The 21397-nt window shown below is 34.1% G+C and overlaps 1 protein-coding gene and 1 non-coding gene across 2 annotated transcripts in view; both read right to left on the bottom strand.

Annotated features, from left to right (window-relative positions):
- Window positions 1-21397, bottom strand: part of DACH2 (dachshund family transcription factor 2) — a 560533-nt gene that overhangs the window by 328749 nt on the left and 210387 nt on the right. The gene's annotated exons all lie outside the window — the stretch shown is intronic.
- Window positions 20758-20860, bottom strand: LOC125118994 (U6 spliceosomal RNA). The gene has a single exon (XR_007132961.1). It is a non-coding gene; the product is annotated as a U6 spliceosomal RNA (small nuclear RNA).

Here is a 21397-nt window from a genome sequence, read left to right as displayed (position 1 = left end):
CAACACATTCAATTGATAGAATCCAGTTTCTTTGTTAATTTAAAATCTTAAAAATTTTTTTTCTCTACATGGATATATATCACCGCTCATATTAAAATAAAACTACTTTAAACAATCTTAGGTATTCAATGTGGTACAGTGCAGAGCGCTAGGACTTAAACCTGAGTTCTGATCCCAGTTGTGATAGGCAGAATTCCAAAATTCTTCTCCATCTCAAGTGTTTCAGCCTAATTGCTAGAACTGTGAATGCAATGCCATATTATATTATATTCCATGACAAAAGGAATTTTCCAGATGTGATTAGGGTAACTAATCAGTTGACTCTGAGTTAATGGAAAAGATTATCTAGGTGGATCCAATCTAATTACATGAACTCTTTTAAAACAGAAAAATTCAGAGAACACAGCACTGCTGGTTTGAAGATGAAGAGGGCTATGTGTCAAGGAATACAGGCAATTTCTAGAAAACAAAAGCAACCCTGGGCTGACAGCCAGCAAGGAAACAGATACACAAGTCTTACAATTGAAATGAACTAGATTCTGCCAATAATGTCAATGAGCTTTGTGAGAAGATTCTATTCCAGAGCTTCCAGATAAGAGCCCATTCTGTCTATTACCTTAATTTCAGCCTTGTAAGACTGTGAACACAGTCAAATCCCTCCAGACTTCTAACACACAGAACTGTGAGATAATAAAGGGGCATTGTTTTAAGTTGCTAAACTTAAGACAATTGGTAGCATAACAACAGAGAATTAATATAACAGTTTTGCCATTATTGAGCTATATGACTTTAAATAGATGAAGATTCTAAATGTATTCTCTCACTTTAAGATTAGAGATATAAACTAATCTATGTATCTGATGATTGGAACCATGTTACATTTCTGGTCAAAAGCAGCTAATTCATTAAGGTATAGTTTTGTCTCTCTCTCTCTCTCTTTTTTTTTCTTTTTTTCTTTTTAGGGTCATGCCTGTGGCATATGGAAGTTCCCAGGCCAGGGGTCAAATTAGAACTGCAGCTGCCAGCCACAGCCACAGCAACATGGGACTCTAGCCAAGTCTGTGACCTACACCACAGCTCATTGCAATGCCGGATCCTTAACCCACTGAGGGAGGCCAGGAATTGAACCTGCATCCTCATGGATATTAGCCAAGTTCATTACTGCTAAGCCAAAATGGGAAATCCCATAGGTCTATTTTAGTTCAAGTTTCTGGACTGGTTCTATGGAAAATTACTCCAAAAAAGGGCAAAATACGTGCATAATACCACAGCATTATCCTCACCTGATAATTGTGTGTAGATAATTAGTTGATATATATAAACACCCGTTTGAAAAGTTATATCCAATCTCTTAGGATAGAACATGATGGAAGATAGTATGGGAAAAAGAATGTGTATGCATGTTGACCTAACACTGTAAATCAACTATACTCTAATAAAAATTAAAATTAAAAATTTTAAAAATGTAAAAAATAAAAGGAAGGAAATTTTGACACTTGCTTTAACGTGGATGAATCTTGAGAATAGTATGCTAAGTGAAATAAGGCAGTCACAAAAAGATAAATGCTGTATGAGTCCACTTACATGCAGTATCTAGAGTAATTAAATTTATAGAAACAGAAAAAATATGTTTGCCAGGGGCTGGGAAGAGGGGTAAATGGGAGTTCAATGGGCATAGAGTTTTAGTGTTGCAAGACTAAAAAGTTGTGAAGATCTGTTGCACGACAATGTGGCTATAGTTAACATTACTGAACTATACCCTTTAAATGGTATAGATGGTAATTATATATTACATGAATTTTACCAAAATATTTTAAATAAGTAAACACTTAAAATGTTTTATCACAATTTTATAAAGCGCTATACAAATGTAACAGAGTAATATTACTATGTTTGCAGTTACTGAGTTAAAGTTTCCACTGAAATCACTTTGAAGGCCAAAAAAGTAGCCAGAGAGATATAAAACATTAATTTTCTCATCTGAATGCTAGGACTGAAAGAATTACAAATTTTCCCAACCATCTCCTACCACATACTTAATTTACATGCCAAAAAGTGAAAATTTGAGCTCAACCTTTACATTTTGATTTCACAACTCTAATTTTTCTCAAGGTAACTGTAATACTTGTAATACATGCTTATGAGCATATTTCTTTCTACTTTTCCCCTCCCCATTGCTTACTTTTACAGAAAAACATTTCTTAGGCATTTAACTACAAAAAAAATTTGTCCTCCTCCTCTTTCATGCTTTGAAAATAAAGGCAATTTTCATCAAAGACAGAATAGCTCATAGCAGCTGATAGGAAATAGAGAAATAAATTCTAATTTTCTTTGTCCTTGATGGTGGCATAATCATGGATAAGTTGATTAAATGTTTTTTTTTCCTTGTGCTTTTAGGGCCACACCTGCAGCATATGGAAATTCCCTGGCTAGGGGTCGAATCAGGGCTGCAGCTGCCAGCCTACGCCACAGCCACAGAAACGCGGGCTTTTAGCCACACCAGAGCTCACAGCAACACTAGATCCTTAACCCACTGAGCAAAGCCAGGGATCGAACCCATGTCTTCATGGATATTAGTCAGGTTCATTACCACTGAGCCACATTGGGAACTCCAAGTTGCTTAAATTTTAGTAAATAGGCATGAAGAGCTTCAAGGTGGCCATGGAAGTAGATATATGCACATAAGGTTCTCTATCTTCCCTTACTTTCATTTTGAAGTCAAGTAAGTTTGGGTAGATTTACATCTTGACACAGTATGGTCTGGATACAAATTAACACTTTTTTTTTCCAAAAAGGAAAAGTTATTTTTCTTCCTAAATCATAGTTTCCATGAGGCAGCATAAGCACAATTCAATAAGCCAGAAAGGGACTCTGAACTCTAGAAACTTAATGAATTTAACTATGCCTTTGATTCAGTTTTTGACCCTGAGAAACTCAACCTCTTTAAGCTTCAGTTTCATCATCTATTAAATGGGTACCAGAATGATTTGATCCAAAGAATTATGAAGAATTGGAAGCTCCTCTCTCTAAAATCCTCAACAATAAAAATAATGAGCAAGAAAAGAAGCAGCAAATGTGTGAGCATCTGAGTAGATTTTTCCAATTTAAACAGATTCTCAGTTTATACAGTAGTGGTGTGGTACACCATACAATTATTTTGATAATGCTTTTATAGGGATATCCTTGAAGCTAATTTTTTTTCTTTTTTAGTTGCTCTAAGTCAAAAACAACTATCACTTTCAGTATTCAATTCTCAAAATATCTTTTACTCCAGTCTCCAAGTAAACAAACAATGAATTCAAATTCTGGCAAAGATTATTTTCCTATTTCCTTCTAGGTTCCCTTCACCCAATATGAATAAACTCTTCCTGTGAAATAGAATATTTTCCAGAAGTTCCTGTGTGCTGTAGCAGGTTAAAGATCTGGCGTTGTCACAGCCATGGAGCAGCTGTGGCACAGGTTTGATCCCTGGCCCAGGAACTTCACATGCCACGGATGCAGCCAAATAAATAAATAAATAGAAGCTTTCCCCCAAACATGGTATTTTCCCCCATACCTATAACATGTCTTTTCCTTACAGAAAAAAAAATAAATTCAATTTTCATATTTAAAGGTCTATTTGTTATTGTTCCCTCATAAGTACATTCAACTCCCATTAGAATGTTTACCACTTTCTGAGGCAAAATGAAATTAATTGCATCCATGGCTTATTTGGATCTCCATTTCAAGTGAGAATTTCATGATAATACTGATGACAATTTGATCCTGGAAAGCTTCCACTAGCAACAATACAAGGTTGCAAAAAGGGCAATGTGAGTCCTTAAAACTGACTTCTAACTAATATAAGATAAACTTGAAAGCAAACCTCACCAGCTTATCCATAAGTTAGCTTTAGAGTTAAACAGGTCTATAAGAGTAGAATATGTTGCTGTGGGCACGCTCCTGAAGGCTAAACCCACAGCAGTTAAGGTTAGAAAAGAAAAATGCCTAACACGGCTCATAATGGAAAATGGTGTTGTAGGAGTTCCTGTCCTGGTGCAGGGGTTAACGAATCTGACTAGGAACCATGAGGTTGCAGGTTCAATCCCTGGCCTTCCTCAGCGGGTTAAGGATCTGGCGTTGAAGTGAGCTGTGGTGTAGGTTGCAGATGCGGCTCAGATCCCACGTTGCTGTGGCTCTGGTGTAGGCTGGCGGCTACAGCTCCGATTGGACCCCTAGCCTGGGAACCTCCATATGCCGCGGGAGTAGGCCTAGAAAAGGCAAAAAAAAAAAAAAAAGAAAATGGGGTTGTAGTTTTACTCTAAGAAAATGAATATATACACACATGTTCACTGTTTAACCCTTGAAAGTATAAAATTTATCCCCATATATAGGGCAGGAAAAGGAGTAAAAGGACATTAGAAACCTTATCAAACTTTACATGAGGGAACTGTATTTGTAAATGAGAAATCAAAGTATGTATTTATTCTGTGTGGTTTTGCTTTTGTTTTTTTTGTTTCATGCCTTTATCTAGACCATTACTCTTATATCAATATTATTATAACTATTATACTAGAAAATACTTTTTGTGACAGAATCTGACAGTGTATGTATTCATTGTCTCTGGACTTTCTTTCTGGGGGTTATTTTCTGCTTTGAGAGAATGCTATTTTCTGGCACAGCAGGCTAGACAATAACAAATATGCTGTTAAATAACACCCCCTCAAGCAGGAGGACATGGATAGAAATAAATTTTTATTTCCTAAAATTAAAGATTTTTTTTTAAAAAAGTGCTTCATTACTGATAACTTCTCCTGAGACAAATTCAACTAGCACATTACTATTACGTAATTGCTAAATATAATGTAAAGCCTACTCTAAGCAGTAAAAAATAAAAATAAAAAACTGTTAATTGTTTCTCCTTTTGGAGAAAAAAATAACATTTATAGAGGTCAAAATCATGAATGATTTAAAATTCTTAAACATCTTTGGCAATTTAACCCCATCAAGGGATTTACTGAGAGCAATGTATATCCACCTTATGAAATAGTTAGTGATGACCCTCACACTAACCTCCTTCTATCTTTAGAATTGCAAAGCATTTGCTGCATGAGTACAACATTTTCATTCTCTTAGGCATCATAAATGTAAGTTAAATTCATCTCAGCATCATGGTTAAGTTAGCAGCTTGTCCCACTCTGCCTGTTGTTAATAAAAAAAAAAAGAAACTGAATGCAAATAGAATATAACTCCTGTCTAATTGTAAATTTCTTGTAGATAGAGACTATATCTTATTGTGTATGTAGTGCTTGAGTGTGTCTAACAAAATTCTTAGGGCAAAGTAAACATCAACTAGGAGGGAAAGAAGGAAGAGGAATTACTTTTTCATGTTTTATCAGGATACTTTGTACTATGCTATGTAAGCACTTTTGTGAGATTCCTTTGAAGCTCTGGAGATAGAAGTGCCAAATATATTGATTTTCTCCTAAATTCTCCCACAACTGTTTTAAAAATACCAAAATTAACAGGTTGTGGGGTTACCAATTAGTGTAACAAGAGAGACTCTCAGAGTACTTTTTGTAACCTAAACTTTTGAAAGAAAACTTTTTGGGGAAAATTGGCAGGGTATAAAAACTGAAAAATATTTTTCCAATAGTTTCCTATTTAGATGAAAGGATTGATTCTCCTTTAAATGCTCTTAGTTAGAAAAAGCTGATCAAAAGTTTAGCTTGAAAACTGGGGAAGCAAGGTCAGCAAGGTAACACAGTTTCTATTTAATTCTTAATTTACATTAAGCCAGAGGAAAATTAAGCATTCCAAATAAGCTTCAAAGTAATGGCGAGGAAGGAAGGAGTTTCGCATTTTCCTAAACCCTTGCTGAGAGGCTATTGTATCCTTTATCTTCCTGTCTTCCAGAAGTTAGTGGTTGTGTTTAACCTAAACTATTCATTTACCCTTAAGATATATTATAAGATGCTTTTCAATGAATATTAGCCACTAAAGAGTACAAACTCTCTGACAGCTTCCTTTAAATTCTTGCAGTTACAGGAGCAGTTCACAAACCCTTCTTCACAACTGCACACATTATAATTTACACATTAAATACAACAGGGTTTTACCTCAGGCCTGTTGCCAAGAATAATCATTTTAAATCTTTTTATCCTTTCGTAAAAGGATAATTATAAATGTGAAAGTGGTAGCAAAGGAAAGGTGTTAAGAAAGCATTTAGAATAATCTCCTCCATTTGAATACAGGAAGGCTGATGAAGAAGAGAATTAGGAGGAGGAGGCAAATTAATTTGAGGGTGAGAGGTAACATGTCAAATGCAAAGCCTGACATATTAAACTGAAGGTATGATAGATAGATCTCTAATTGTCCCAAGCACAACCAGCCTGCCTTTGTGCTGGAAGGACAGGAAAACTCACAAACATTCCTCATTGGAATTTATTGGTAAAAAGCCAGCAATGAAATATACATGCAAAAGATTACTTACTGCTTGTACTTCCCATGAATTAGGGCTATCTAACAACTGAGAGAAATAATATGCTCATTTAATTTGTCTTTTGTTACAACCTGAGTGCATATACTCTAATCTTGGAGTCACTTCCTCTGCACTACAGGTGCTTCCCTTTAGCTAATTAAACATTAACATTGTGCAATTGTTGGTGCTCTAAAATTGGTGGTTAATCACATCTGGCTAAGAGTACTGCAGAAAGTCTAAATAAGTTGTGTTCCAGATAAACTGCAATGAATACAAGATGTTTCCGTCCTCTCAAACATTACACTGGAAGTTCACAGTTTATTTTTTAAGATTTCTACTTTAAATGGCATTGTTTTGTTTTTGTTTTGTTTTTTTTTACAACTTAATTCCTTGAAGGAGAGAATGGCAATGTGGAATATGAATAAAGGATATTCCTAAAGGAAGTATGTCGTATTATTTAGGACCTCAAATCAAAGACATAGGGATCTTGCTCAAATATTGCTAACTGTAATCTTCGGAAATTCCTTTTCTTTTTTTTTTTCAATCTGTAAATGTACTGATTAATATTAAGGTTTACATCCTCCTAAAAGCAATCATCTATTACTTTTAATATATGAAGAAATAGTAATCTATTACCAGGGCAATGGATATTGGATTTAAAAGGAATATAGACGAAATCATGAAATTAAAAAGTCAAATGTATGTATCAGTGGGTGTATATGTACATAAACTGAAACTCAGGACCCAAGTGAGAAAAAAGTCCCTCAGTCTGTCATTTGCACTTTCAAAGCAGTGACGTGCTAGAACCCACTTGCACCATCTTTCAAGGACCAATTGTATGCACCAAATCCTAACTTCAACCTGAGGATCTGATGTTGGTAGTTTGAAATAGACCAGGGACTATCAACAAATACTACAAATCAGGGCTCTACTCCCACCCTAACCCCTAGCCAGTTGTTTAACATTTACCAGCACACAACTGATTGAAAGGGAGCATTGTGGTCATATTTTCTAAATCAAATAATTCTTCATTTGCCCTTACCATTGTCATATTTTATATAATTGAAGATAAAACTATTATATCTGCAATGAAAAATCATGAATAAATACAATGTAAAGTATCTGATTTTAGTATAACTTCACTAGAGGAAACATATCTATATACCAAAAGATATGGAAAGCTAATTTCCTAAATATTTAGTAGTATTAGACAACGAGCATGTTTAGAGTCATGAAAGTGTTACAACAGATTTGGAACTGCCATTAAAATCTCTACAATCTTGGGCGAGTCACCTAGGCCCCTAGACACCATTCCTCTATATTTGTAAACTAAAGTTGTCAGCTTAAACAACTTCTATTCATTCTGTTTAATATTATAGGATCTTTGTGATGATACCAAGGAGTCTTCACTTGCCTCCATACAGGTCAATTTTTCCTGTCTTTTTATAGGGGGAAATAGCAGTCAGGATGGCTTATGGAGAATTCAATAGCCCCTTTGGAGTCTCAGGTATTTTTTATTTGCTCTTCCTATGTTATCAAGAATTCTTCTTTTCTTTATGTTAACTATTCACAAAGGTAAATGGGTAGCACACTAAACCAACTGTATTCTGAGCAACAGCATCCTTAGTTCCAGTTAAGATAAACTATATCCAATCCAAAATTGTTTTTTATAATCTGGGTAGGCTATTTCAAAAGAAATAAGCCACCTATGTACACACTGGTAGTTAATGCACAATGTCACCAGATGAGATTTTTGATATGATGCAAACATTTAAAATGCTGATCATTTTTCAAGGATTCTAAGTAAATATCATCAAAGAGATACAAAGCAAGTAAGTTATCAGCTATTCAGAAACAAATGCCTACGCCACAGCCACAGCAACGTGGGGATCTGAGCTGCGTCTGTGACCTATACTACAGCTCACTTCAACGCCTGATCCCTAACCCGCTGAGCAAGGCCAGAGATCAAACCTGCAACCTCATGGTTCCTAGTCGGATTCGTTAACCATTGAGCCACGACAGGAACTCCAGAAACAAATATTTATAAGTAACATACAAATCAAAACTGACTATATTGTAATGACAAAGACAAGAACTAATTGATTTAATATTTCTGAATCTGATATTATATACTTTTGAGAGAAATGCTTTTCAACAGGCAAGCAAAAAAGCAAGCATTCAAGTGCTAAAGATAAAATATTAGCACATGAATAAATTGGTTTAGGCCATCTCCTTATTTAGTGATAATTCATGATAATTTATGGCAAATCATACCTATAAAACAGGTAGGATTCTTACTTAAATTAAAAATCCAAAAGAAAGACATAAAGTCAAAAATAAGTACTAAGTAACTGCCAGTTTCCTATGTAAGGACAGTTCTGAGGAATGATTCATAGTATATATGTTCCAATGGTGGAAAGTATAGATAATGTGATGTGGATCAATTTAAAATGTTTCCAAAACATTTAATGTTAATACCATGTTAATAACATGCTAATACCATGTCTATGCTAGGAACTTAGCTATGGATACTATTTTAAATCATCTACCTATAATGCAAAACATATTTGCAAGGCCATTTTTCAGCCATATGCTAAAACTACAGCCACTCACTTTTATTTGCCTGTTTAATAAGAATGGATTTAGGTATTGAAAAAATAGTTTATCATAGTTCTAGCTTTGATAAGCATTCCACTTCTTTAAACTGCATGTTTATTATAATAATAGTTACAACTGAAATATAGAAGTTTATAATCAAAATATGCCTCATTTTATAACATTATGTAATATAAAATAATTATAGTGATTAATAATGATTTCTAACATTGAAAATGTATGTGCCAAGCACTGTTTGTATCTTTACACATATTCACTTTATTTATTCTCAATTTTATGAGGTAGGTACTATTACTGTCCCATTTTCCAAAAGAGATATATGATGCTGAAATGGGTTAGATAATTTGCACAAGATCACACAGCTTAAATTCCTATTTGCTTATATGACTCTAGAGTCATGCTGCCCAATAAGGGAAACAAATGCCCCATGTGGCTACTGAGCACTTGAAATGTGGTGTGTCCAGATACTGTGAAAGTAAAACACAAATGGGAGGTGCATGTATCTTTTTGAATTATTGTCCAGGTATTTGTCCAGGAGTTAGGATTGCTGGGTCATATGGTAGTTCTATATTTAGTTTTCTGAGGAACCCCATACTGTTTTCCAGTATATACATATGACTGGGTCACCATACTGTACAGCAGAAATTGGCACAACACTGTAAATCAACTATACTTTAAGGACAAAATAATGCCATTGGCAGCAACATGGATAGAACTAGAAACTTTCATACCGAGTGAAGTAAGTCAGAAAGAGAAAGACAAATACCATATGATACCACTTATATCTGGAATATAATATAGGGCACAAAGGAACCTTTCCACAGAAAAGAAAATCTTTGACTTGAAGAATAGACTTGTGGTTGCCAAAGGGGAAGGGGAGGGAGTGGGAGGGACTAGGATCTTGGGGTAAATAGGTGCAGAATGTTGCCTTCGGGATGGATTAGCAATGGGATCCTGCACTGGGAACTCTGTCTAGTCACTTATGATGGAGCACAATAATGTGAGAAAAAAGAATGTATACATGTAAGTGTAACTGGGTCACCCTGCTGTACAGTAGAAAAAAATATATAAATAAATGATAGAAAATAATAATAATAATTTTAAAAATACATTAAAAATACAATGAAATACACACTGGATTTTGAAGTCTTGGTACAAAAAATAATGCAAAGCATGTCATTAATATCTTTATATTATTACATGCTGCAATGATATTACTTCAGTATAATGGGGTCAATAAAAGTTATTATTAAAATTAATTTCACCTATTTCTTTTTACTTTCTAAATGTGGCCACTAGAAAACTTAAAATTATACATGGGGATCACGTTTGTGGCTCACATCCCATCTCTGTTGAACAATACTGGTATAGAACATTTACTCACATCTGTAAATAGTATTGCATCAAATGCTACTCTTGTTTTTCAAACCTCATTTCATCGATATTAAACTGAAAAAAAAGTAACAAGAGTCTCTGAAAAAAAGACAAATTGAACAAAGAGGGATAAAAAAGGTGTCGGTGATTCAGAGGTAGAAAAGAAATATGCATAATGGCTTATGCCAGAAAAAAATACGAGATTAACCACATTGATTGGAAGATGACAAGGTTAGGAGTTAGGTGCCTGATTATAGCTCTGAAGTTAGAACACTTTTTCTGTTCATTCCACTCATCTTCACTGTGACATTGCTTATAATCTAGTCAGGCTCATGTAACTCTCCAATTTAAAATTTAATTAAAATTTAATTAGTGTTTTTTTTTTCCTAAGTGTATTTCAAATTCCTTGAGGATGCCTGCACCTTTAAATTTACTCACATATATTACTGATACTAAAAAAAAAAAAAAAAAAAAGTTAGGCTTTTAGTGGACGCTCACTGTTTGTGAGTTTTAAAAGGTGATCCTGAAAGGAAAATTTCTAATTTAGGAGAAATAACAAATTAAGAGCAGTCCTTAGAAGCAAACAAAATTTTTAAATGCACCTTCTAATACCTTTCATTTGCTAAATTCTTGTTCCATGTATGCAAAATGTCACAGCTATATCCTTTGGTAACATTGTTACACTACTGCTCACTTGCAGCCATATGGATTTCTCTGCCATTCAGAATTAGGCAGAGATAACATCCATGATCATACTAGAGCAAGGCTAGCACCTTCTCCATTTAGGCCACACTAATGGGCTGAAAGCACATTGTGGCCTTCTAAGTCAAAAGGCACAGAATAGACCTCCAAGAATTATGATCAGAGTTTGACTCTGGGGCCTTGCTTTGGACAGATCATTTGTCAGGGCAATCAAGATTGCTTCTGTCTTAGTCTCATTCTAAGGTCCAAGTGAAAAGGTCTCTAGGAACTGATGAATCTGTCCAGTTCATACCCTTCACCTATCTATTTCATTATTATTATAAAGGCTGATACTTGCAGCAGTTGTGTGACAAAGAAACACAGATGTTTTAAATTATTTTAATACCATATACCCCAGGTTTTGAGCCTATTGCTAGCTGCAGACAAGTGATTTGTTACTAAACAAGTCATTTAACATCTACATGTCTCTGATTCTTAATTTATAAACTGGAAATATTAACACTTACCTCTCAGAGTTGTAGAAAAGATACACACACACACACACACACACACACACACACACACACACGAGCACATATTAGAGAGAAAATATGCCTGCAGAGTGATGCCTGGTACATAGTCTTTAATAAAAGTGCTTAATAATTTGACAGCTATTATTGGTAGCAGTGTTGTATTTAACAATATTAGAACTGTTATACTGACATAATTTATTTAATTGGTATAGCATTTTTCCTTCACTGTAGTATAGTACATAATGAGTATAATACTTTGCTTTTCCTAAACTTTTTATCCATAAGAAGCCTAAGTTTTAAACCACAAATAGACAGAACAGGGAAAAATACTACTTATAGTTCATTTAGTGTTTATATTCACTTTTTTTCCTTTTTAGCAAACTTAAGACAAATGTAGGTATTTTCACTTGCCAAGTCTGGGAAACTGAGGCAAAGAGGAAGATTATTTAAAATGGTTTTAGAGACAGTTGTGTTGTGGAAAACATTTGAGTCCATCCATAGCTGCTAGGGTATAAAGTACATACACATAATTGGAAATACTTAATTTAGGTTTCAGAATAGTTTTACTTGTTTCTTTGTTTTTATTCATTTAAATAAAACACAAGAGTAAGAGAATTTACCATTAGAAAAACAAAATTATGATATGGGTCGTGTTTTATTTAAAAATACAGAGGATACTTGGATCCTTGAAGACTCATGTATTCAAAGGTATTTTATTGAAATGCAAAATGTAGATTATATGGCATTTTAGTAAAACACCCTCATCTTGCTGATTAATAAACTAAAAGCCAAGAGAGGTCAGATGATCAGTTAAAGGTGACCTAACAAGCCATAGGATCAAAGCTAGTATCTAATTTCATTGCTTCTAGTGTTCTTCAACAACATCATACTGTCATTTTTGTTTAATCTTCCTTAAACTTTGAGAGCATCCCTCTCTAACACTTGTAAAGACAACATCTTCAAAATGTTTTTGCTGTTTTCATGGTCAAAATAAGTTTTCAAAATATTTCCATAGGATGATGGGTGGGAAGGAGAGAGGCTCTCTGAAAATAAAGGGTGGAAATATTTTGAAGATGCTCTAAAAACATTTGGCTGCCCTAACAGCCTTAAAGAAAATATTTATTTTGGCCACAGTGGCTAAAACATTTGCTTCCTTTGGAAATGCTTGCTGCCAAAATAAAAGTTTATTTCTTTTTTCATATAGAAGCAAACATCTTGTTAAATAAAATATTTTGTATTATTGTATAAATTATTTGAATATTGATTATGGTCACTCTTAGTGACATCATTGTGCATAGAGGTTGTTTTGTAAAGAAATAATGGAATCCTTGTATTTCAAAAATCCCCTTCCTATACAGATTTATGTCCTAAAATGGCAACTGTATTGCAACAAAATACCTACATGAGTAATGAGAAATTCAGCCATCCTGTTAAGAAGTTTGTCCTGTATAATGGTTATGTTCATGCAAGTAAAACATCTGGAGTAAAAGGCAGAAGATAGATTGGCTGACTGAACTTTTCACATTTAGGCTATAGTTGTATTTTCTTGTGGAATTATTCTAAGGATTTCTGTCTATTGAGTGCATAATACATATTAAGAAAATTTGTTTTTTTTTCTTTTTGGATGCCCCCGCAGCATATGGAAGTTCCCAGGCCCGGGATGGAACCCAAACTGGAGCTGCAACCTATGCCACAGCTGCTGCAATGCCATATCCCCAACCCACTGCAATGGGCCAGGGATTGAACCCGCATCTCCACAGAGACAGCCAGATCATTAATCCACTGAGCTACAGCAGGAACTCCCTCAATTTTCTTTTACTTTGGAGCTTATTTCTGATATCTAGGCTGATTTTAATGTATTTTGTGTTACCATTTTGGCTATTGGTCTTCAACTCCCATCCTCCATATCAAGTCACATATAATTATAGTCATGAATCCATACACACAAGAATTGAAAGGACCTGCCTACATCTATAAGGATGAGCTACAATCTGCCACCTAAAAAGATCACCAGCATAAAGACTCTAATGTTTATAACAAACCATTGCTCATTTAATTTATAATCTCACTGGGAAAGCAGTTCATCTTGAAGAAAATGGAAAAAGGAGACAATTTTTATCATAGAAAAAAGAGTGAAGTGGTGATTCTCAGTCCAGATAACACATCAGAATTACCCGTGAGGCTTTTCAAAATTACAACTGCCTAGACCTTACTCCAGACATATCACATTTTTTAAAGGGTAAGTTTTAAGCCATAGGAAATCACTATAGGATCTAACCAGTACATAGCCACCTCAACCTTAGATAACGTAAAAGGGAATGAAGTATATGGATTTGGTATGATTCCACTAGAAATGAACAAACTTGACCTAAGTCAATTGCTAGTTACCAGAATTACATTTCTTGTCATTATTATTCAGATGTAGTCAGATTATCTGACAGTCTGTTTCTATTTCTGAAAGCCATCTCCTGCATTGCTTTCAGATTATGAGAGCAGTGATGGCACATTGTTCTAAGATCCACAACTGCCCCCAGCACAGGGATCAGTCATGGAAGTTTTACCCTTTTTCATTCATTACTACATTCTGTAAAATTAGTCTGGCCTTGGTTTGATTTTAGAATGAGACATGCAATATTTTGCTTACAGTGAGTTAGATGTTGACCCAACAGGGCAGAAATGAGATGTTTGCACTTGCTATTTTTTTCTACTTAGGAAAAAAAGAATACAAAACAACTTGTTTCCATTTTACAATGTACATAATGTCAGGGTTCTGAAATTAAACAAATGGAGAGGAAATAAATTACAAAATGAATAAAAGAACACATGAATATGCTCTGCAACTATGTCCAAATGGTAGCAAGCAAAAATAGTTTGAGTCTTAAAGTATACTATGACTTCCTGACTCTGATTACATAGCTTTTCCTTAAGTAAACACTTATGACAGAGTAAATATTCTTGTGGTCCAAAGAGGTTATTTTCTAGTAATTTTCCAGTCTATTTGTTTTAAGGCATCATGCAAATCATACTAAGTACGCATTCTAAATAATTATAAAAAATAGAATTAGAGAGACTTTCAAATTCTATCAGCAAAAAAAATTTTCCTCTTCTAACAATGAGAAAATATTTTCCAAACTTATAGCATAGCAATAATCATTTGACATCTAGGAAGATAACATATAAGGATACATCATTTGTGGGGGAAATATCAGCCAGAGGTGGGACAGTGAAAGTAGTTCAGCCTAAAATATAATTTATGAAGTGAGGTCATCTATAATTTTATCATGCTTATTGTCCAACATTGTTATTTGCTCATCATAATTCGGGGTGCATTTCCCATAAATATGTATCTAGAGTCTTATTAAACTTAAAAGTGAGAACTTTGGATATTTTTTACTCTGGGAAGAATTAAAATCTGTATCATCAATCAACTACTCATGAGCATGTACTAGGGGGAAGGTTCATGTCAGGTGATCTGAATGAGGAGAATAGGAAGTATAAGACATGGATTCTGTCCTCAAATACTTTGGAAGAATATGAATTCCTAAAAGGATATTTAACAATACAGGGAAATACAACATTAAACCTAAATACAGCTCATTCAGTTCTATGCAGTTTCAAAATTAGAAGGTCTCAACAACGGAAACAGATGGTGAAGTAACCTGCTGGATTATTGGCTATACTTACTGAACCACTGCCTTATGGATATGTCCTTGCATCATAAGGATGTGAGATAAGCAGGACATATTTCATTAGTTTGCCTCCTCTGAAGTTTCATGTAATAATAGCATGCAATTTTTAGCTAATACTTACTATCCACTAGGAATTCTTCTAAATTCTTTATGTATGTTGAAACATTTAATCCTCTTAACAGCATTACAAGGTATGTATAATTACCATCCTCCTCATTTTAAAGATCAAGAAACTGTGGCTCTAGGGATATAAGCGACTTTCTCAAATCATACAGCTGTTATATTGGCAAACCGAGATTAGAGCCTAGGAAATCTGAATCTTGGTCCAGCACACTGATTCCCCATGCTAGGCTAGCTCAAGAGTCAAAGAAACTAAAGAATCCTAAAAAGTTAAAGCTATAAGGAAACTTAAGGAACAGTTAGTGCAAATTCCTCCTTGTACACACAGGGAAACTAGAGCCCAAAGAAGTGATATGGCTTGCCTAAGATCATACAGCTAGTTAGAGAGAAATCATGATTGCAACCCATGTTTACTGATTTCAAGTCATGGCTCCTTCCATAACAATCATTATAATCTCTTTAAGCATTTCTCCTTTGCTTCATTTGTCCAATCTGGACCATTTAAAATTATGTATGTCTATAATGATCAGAGTTGAATTTGACTGTGTATAGGTAAAAGTAAATGGAAGCACTGAGACATCAAGTGTGATATATAAATTATGATGGATGAGAGATAGATGGATAGATAGAGATGTAGGTAAGATAGATGTATAGATGTGATATGTATAATACCTATCAAAATTCTGCAATTAGATGTCATTATCATCACTTTAGAGATTAGGGATCTGAGGCTTACAACTTTTACTCCATGGAGAAAAAACTTTGTGTGCTTTTCTTCTATAACAAAGATCATCATTTATTTTTCTAATTTATATGTTTGTGGGTAAGAATAGTTTTAATTGAGATAATTTATAATTAAAAATCTTATTTTTTAAAAGTTATTTTTACTAAGATGTTATGATGTAGACAAGAATATTTTAAACCTAAATTCTCATTGAATATTTTAAATACAGAATTGTCACTTATAAAAATATGAGCTTGAAAAATGAATACAGGCAAATAGTCTTACATGTATGCTCTATGAAATAATTCTATTCTCTAGGAATTGAAATATCAACTTAAATACATATTTAGTGAGAACATAGCTGGTGCACAATTCTCTCCTCATCACATTAGGCCCATATGGCCAGTTCTGTATGAGGCTTACAGATTTCATCACTGAGTGCACCACAGTTCTTCCTGGCACGGTACCTTACACACAAATGTGGGTTGAGATATATATACATAGGAAAGAGTAGTGATGTACTATTACTAGAGTCAAAATTGACCACAGTTAGAAAAATTACATTTAAAGTGAGTCCACTTACAATAAGCCCACAATAGAGTTTTTCTCTCTGCAAGTGTTTATGTTTAGCTAACTGCCATAGTCTGATGTTTAGCTAACTGCATAGCCCAAAACAGATGCAACCTGAACTCAGTGCTTTTTATTTCCTTTAAAAAAATAATAGTATGCATTAAAATTAGGCATCTATACATTCTAGTCCTTGCAGAGAAGAAACTAGAAAATTTAGTCACACACTATTCCTGGCCATTCTCCACTATTCCTGGACATCCTCCACTATTCCACTATTCTTTCTATTTCAGATCTCAGTTAAGAAAGAGTTTTAATTTCATTGTATGGCCCGTTATCACAAGTTTTGTTACTGTTGTTGGATGATTAAAACAAAGAAAAAGTACTGACAAATGAATACCCACTATGTGTGCATTATGCTACAGTTAACATCAACTTCACTTAATTCTCTAAATAAATCCATAAGATGAGTACTATTATTCTTATTTTTTTATCTTTTTAGGGTTGTACCCGCAGCACACGGAGGTTCCCAGGCTAGGGGTTGAATCAGAGCTATAGATGCCGGCCTACGCCACAGCCACAGCAACGCCAGATCTGAGTCATGTCTGCGACCTACATCAGAGCTCATGGCAATGCCGGATCCTTAACCCACTGAGCCTGGCCAGGGATTGAACCTGCATCCTCATGGATGCTAGTCGGATTCGTTTCCACTGAACCATGATGGGAACTCCCCTATTATTATTATTTAAGATGAGAAGCTAACTCTCTTAGAAGGCTAACTTGCTGAAAACCAGCCAACAGATCCAAACTGTAGCCCTCATCTGTCTAACTCTAAATCCACTCTACCACATACGTTTATTTCTCAACCTAGTGTAAGACAAATAACTCTTCCTTGTTTAATTTCTAATAATAATACATGTAGGAGCACCTCCTCAGAGTGGAAGAAACAAACTCAATCATAACAGAAAAGAACAAGCAGGGGGCTAGAGGGGGAAACTGTGCACAGTCATCTCATCTCACTTGGTGCTTGAAACATCTCACATATTCATGATTTACCAAACTTGGATAACAGCAAATCAAAGAGAGCTAGTACTTCACAATAGGAGTAATTTTTAAGTTACATGACATAGCAAATAAGTTTTCCCACCTATAAGCCTGGTGCCAAAGAAAAAAACAAATTAGGAAATGATTAAATAATAAAGACTGTTAAAGAGAAAAACTAAGAGCTGGTTCAAAGGAAGGAGTCAGTGAAGATTTTATGAAGGAAAGGAACCCTAAGGCAGGTCTCAGGACGGGATCTGAACAAGCAGAGGATGCATGGTATATCCATTCCAGACTAAATCACAGAGATGAGAATGAAGCTGACTTGGGACCAGAGAAGATACAGGCCTCTATGGTAAAAATGAGAATGTGATGGGAACGGTGGGAACAAACATTAAGTTGCATAGGGCTTACCAAATGCCAGGCACATTTCTAAGTGATTTATATTGTCACCTCATTCTGTCAGAAATCCTGAAACTTGGGCACAGTTAAATGATTTACCCAAAGTCACACAACAGGTGGTGTTAGAACTGAGATTTGGAACCTATGAAGTATGATTCCAGAGTGTGTGCAATTAACCACTACAATAATACATTAGAGGAAAAGCATAGTCAAGCAAAGATGTATAGGTACCATTCCTCTGTGGTCAATAATTAAGCTTTTCAGTGTAAATTAAGAGAAAGTAAATATGTAGGAAAAACAGGTAAAAAATAGCCCATAACTAGCCAAGATTTATAAAATTTATTACTTATGGACAATATGATTTACTATAAACTATAAATATGTTGAGATATATTTTAGAAGAATTAACAGCATTTATAGCACACTATAAGTGGATCTATTAAATTTATAACTTTTATTTCATAATCTGATCACAAAGAAAGATTAAATGGAAAATTTCAAAGATTTTTTTTTATCCTAATCTGCTTATTATATAAAGAAATACTATCGTTAAACAGAGGCTAAAACTGCACACACAGTTACATCTAAACACACTACATATTTAAGAGCAAAGTGAGGTGTACAGCTCTGTCTCCATCAACTATTTATTTCAGATATTTTTAAAATAATAACATTTAGGAAGTTATATACAGTATTAATATTTCCACAATCTATACTAAGAAATATTATCTACAAATACCATTGATCCAACTTGGCATACTAAAATATATGGTAGTATCCAAAATATGTTTAAGAATTATATTTAAAGTCATTAATTTTCAAACCACATATATTTTTCTATATATGTCTATCATACATGACAAACTGCTACCACTGTAATATAATGGCAGTGTTTTTATAATTAAAGACAAATGCCTTTCTTCTTTAAATACCTTGAATTTTCTATGAAACAATGACCACTTAGTTGAAAAATGTGAATAATGTGTGTAAAATTATGATTTACACCTTCCCCCACTTCTTTCTAAAGATAGCAGCCAAAAAACTGAATAAGTCAGGGTGCCTTTGAAGATATTTAATTAAAATCTAATCCCACATTCTTAAAGCTCACATAAATTAAGCTGTCATTCAGGAGATTTATGCATTCACATTTGCATATTATATACAATTCATCAATTACTCATGTTTGAAAGCAATGTCTTTCCCAGGGTGTTGATCTGCCAACAGTGCCAACAGGCACACACAACCCACAAAACCATACCCACTGGTACCCTGGAGAAAGCCACGTCCATATTTTGCACATCCACAGAGCTCCAAGCATACTTAGAAAACTATGACTATATAGTTTGATGGATTCTATTCAACTACAGTTGACAGAGATGTACATATTACTTAATCTCAGTGTAAATGTATAGTAGTGGCAATTTAACAATCCTTCCTCCATTCATGGCAAGTCTTAAGATTTAAGATATAGAATCATTGCTGAGCTTCAGTATCCCCTTCAAGTAGATATAAGGCAACCATTTTTTTTCAGCATGGCATATTTGAATAATGTTTAAAAAGTAATAAATATATTACTCTGTGTGTATACATACATAATACATATGTACACATACATACAGGGAGAGAGAGAAAGACAAAGGTAAAAATAGTGAAGTGTTCAGTGGTTCATTCGAAACACTTGGAAAGTTTTAGGTATGGCCAAAACAGGATGCCCATAACTTTTTCGGATTGCTTCTTTCCCTAAATACTATTTTTGGGGAAAAAATGGTAGCTCTTTAAAAGCACAATGTCTACAAGCTAACAGGTGCAAAAACACACTTTCCCCATGAGCTATAAGCTGTTACATGATGCTATTAACCTTTTATACATACTAAGAAAAGTCTTCACTCCAGTAGTCTCAAAGGGAAAGTGGTATGCTTGTAAGCCACCATATAACACAAAGAAAGAAGCAATCCAAATGACATAATAGGGTAAGCTATTTATAGTACAGATCAATAACTGGCAAGATATTTTACATGAATCTATTCCATAATTGTCTGTATGTTTGTTTTAGAATCCCAAACAATGGTTTGCTTTAAAAAGTGATTTTTTGAACCAGGGACATTTGTCCTTTCATACACAATGCCTTCCCCTCTCTTTCTAAAACTTGTCACAAATTCCTTTATCATTGAGACATCCAGAAAACTCCCAAAACTTGGAACAATTGGAAAATTTAAATAATCATCTCTCATTTCTTTTATATAAGTTATAAGCCAGTGTATCTGCGTGAACGCATACTGCAGCTAATGTTAAGCAAATGATTCATAAAAATTCAACTTTAAAAGATCTTTTGAGTGCCTCCTATATACAAAACACTGTGTTAGATGTTGTGGGGAATATAAAGATGCATTATATATGATCAGAACTCAATCTAATGAGAAAAATATTCATGTAAACTAATGACTAAAATGCTGACATAAATAATGCATTTCAAGCACAAAAAGGGAGAAATATTCAACGTGAAGAGACCAAAAGAGGTGGCATTTGATCTGGTCTTTAAAGATAAACAGGATAAATGTGAAGACTGACTCATAAATGTACTTGCCTTGTAGAGAGGCCATGCTAATCTTTCTCTACATTGTTCCAATTTTAGTATATATGTTGCCAGAAAAAAAAAAAAACAATCAAAACTAGCTTGAAAATTTGGCTAGTGTTCAAAACAGGAAAAAAATAATAAGAATATGTGAGAGAAATATTCTATCTTCTAGTTATATTTTCCATGGTACAGCTGGTTCAGTATAAACTATGCTTTTATATATATCAAATATTGACCATTAGCCAATCTTAAAGTCAGTTACCATTGGGTATTATCTTGTTGCTGAACATTAGCTGGAATATTAATATTAGTCAATTTATTCTATCAGAAAACAATATCTGCCTTTTATTCCTATTATCCTCTTCACTTTTTAAAATAAAATACTGATTTCTCCCAACAGGTATAGGAATATGTGTGTACTACTTTTGTAATATAAATTTAATGTAAAAAATTCCTATATGAGGCAGTATGTTTACTATCTGGAGTGGGAGTAAATAGTACTCTAGACTAGAAGATTGTGTGTGTGTGTGTGAGTGTGTGTGAGAGAGAGAGAGTTTGTATGTATGTAATGTCACTTTGGCTACAGTTTCACCTTGAAAAAAAATATTTGAGTTT

Source organism: Phacochoerus africanus, chromosome X, assembly GCF_016906955.1.
Source record: "Phacochoerus africanus isolate WHEZ1 chromosome X, ROS_Pafr_v1, whole genome shotgun sequence".
In the NCBI taxonomy this organism is placed as follows: domain Eukaryota; kingdom Metazoa; phylum Chordata; class Mammalia; order Artiodactyla; family Suidae; genus Phacochoerus; species Phacochoerus africanus.
This window is presented reverse-complemented; position numbering and strand designations above follow the sequence as displayed.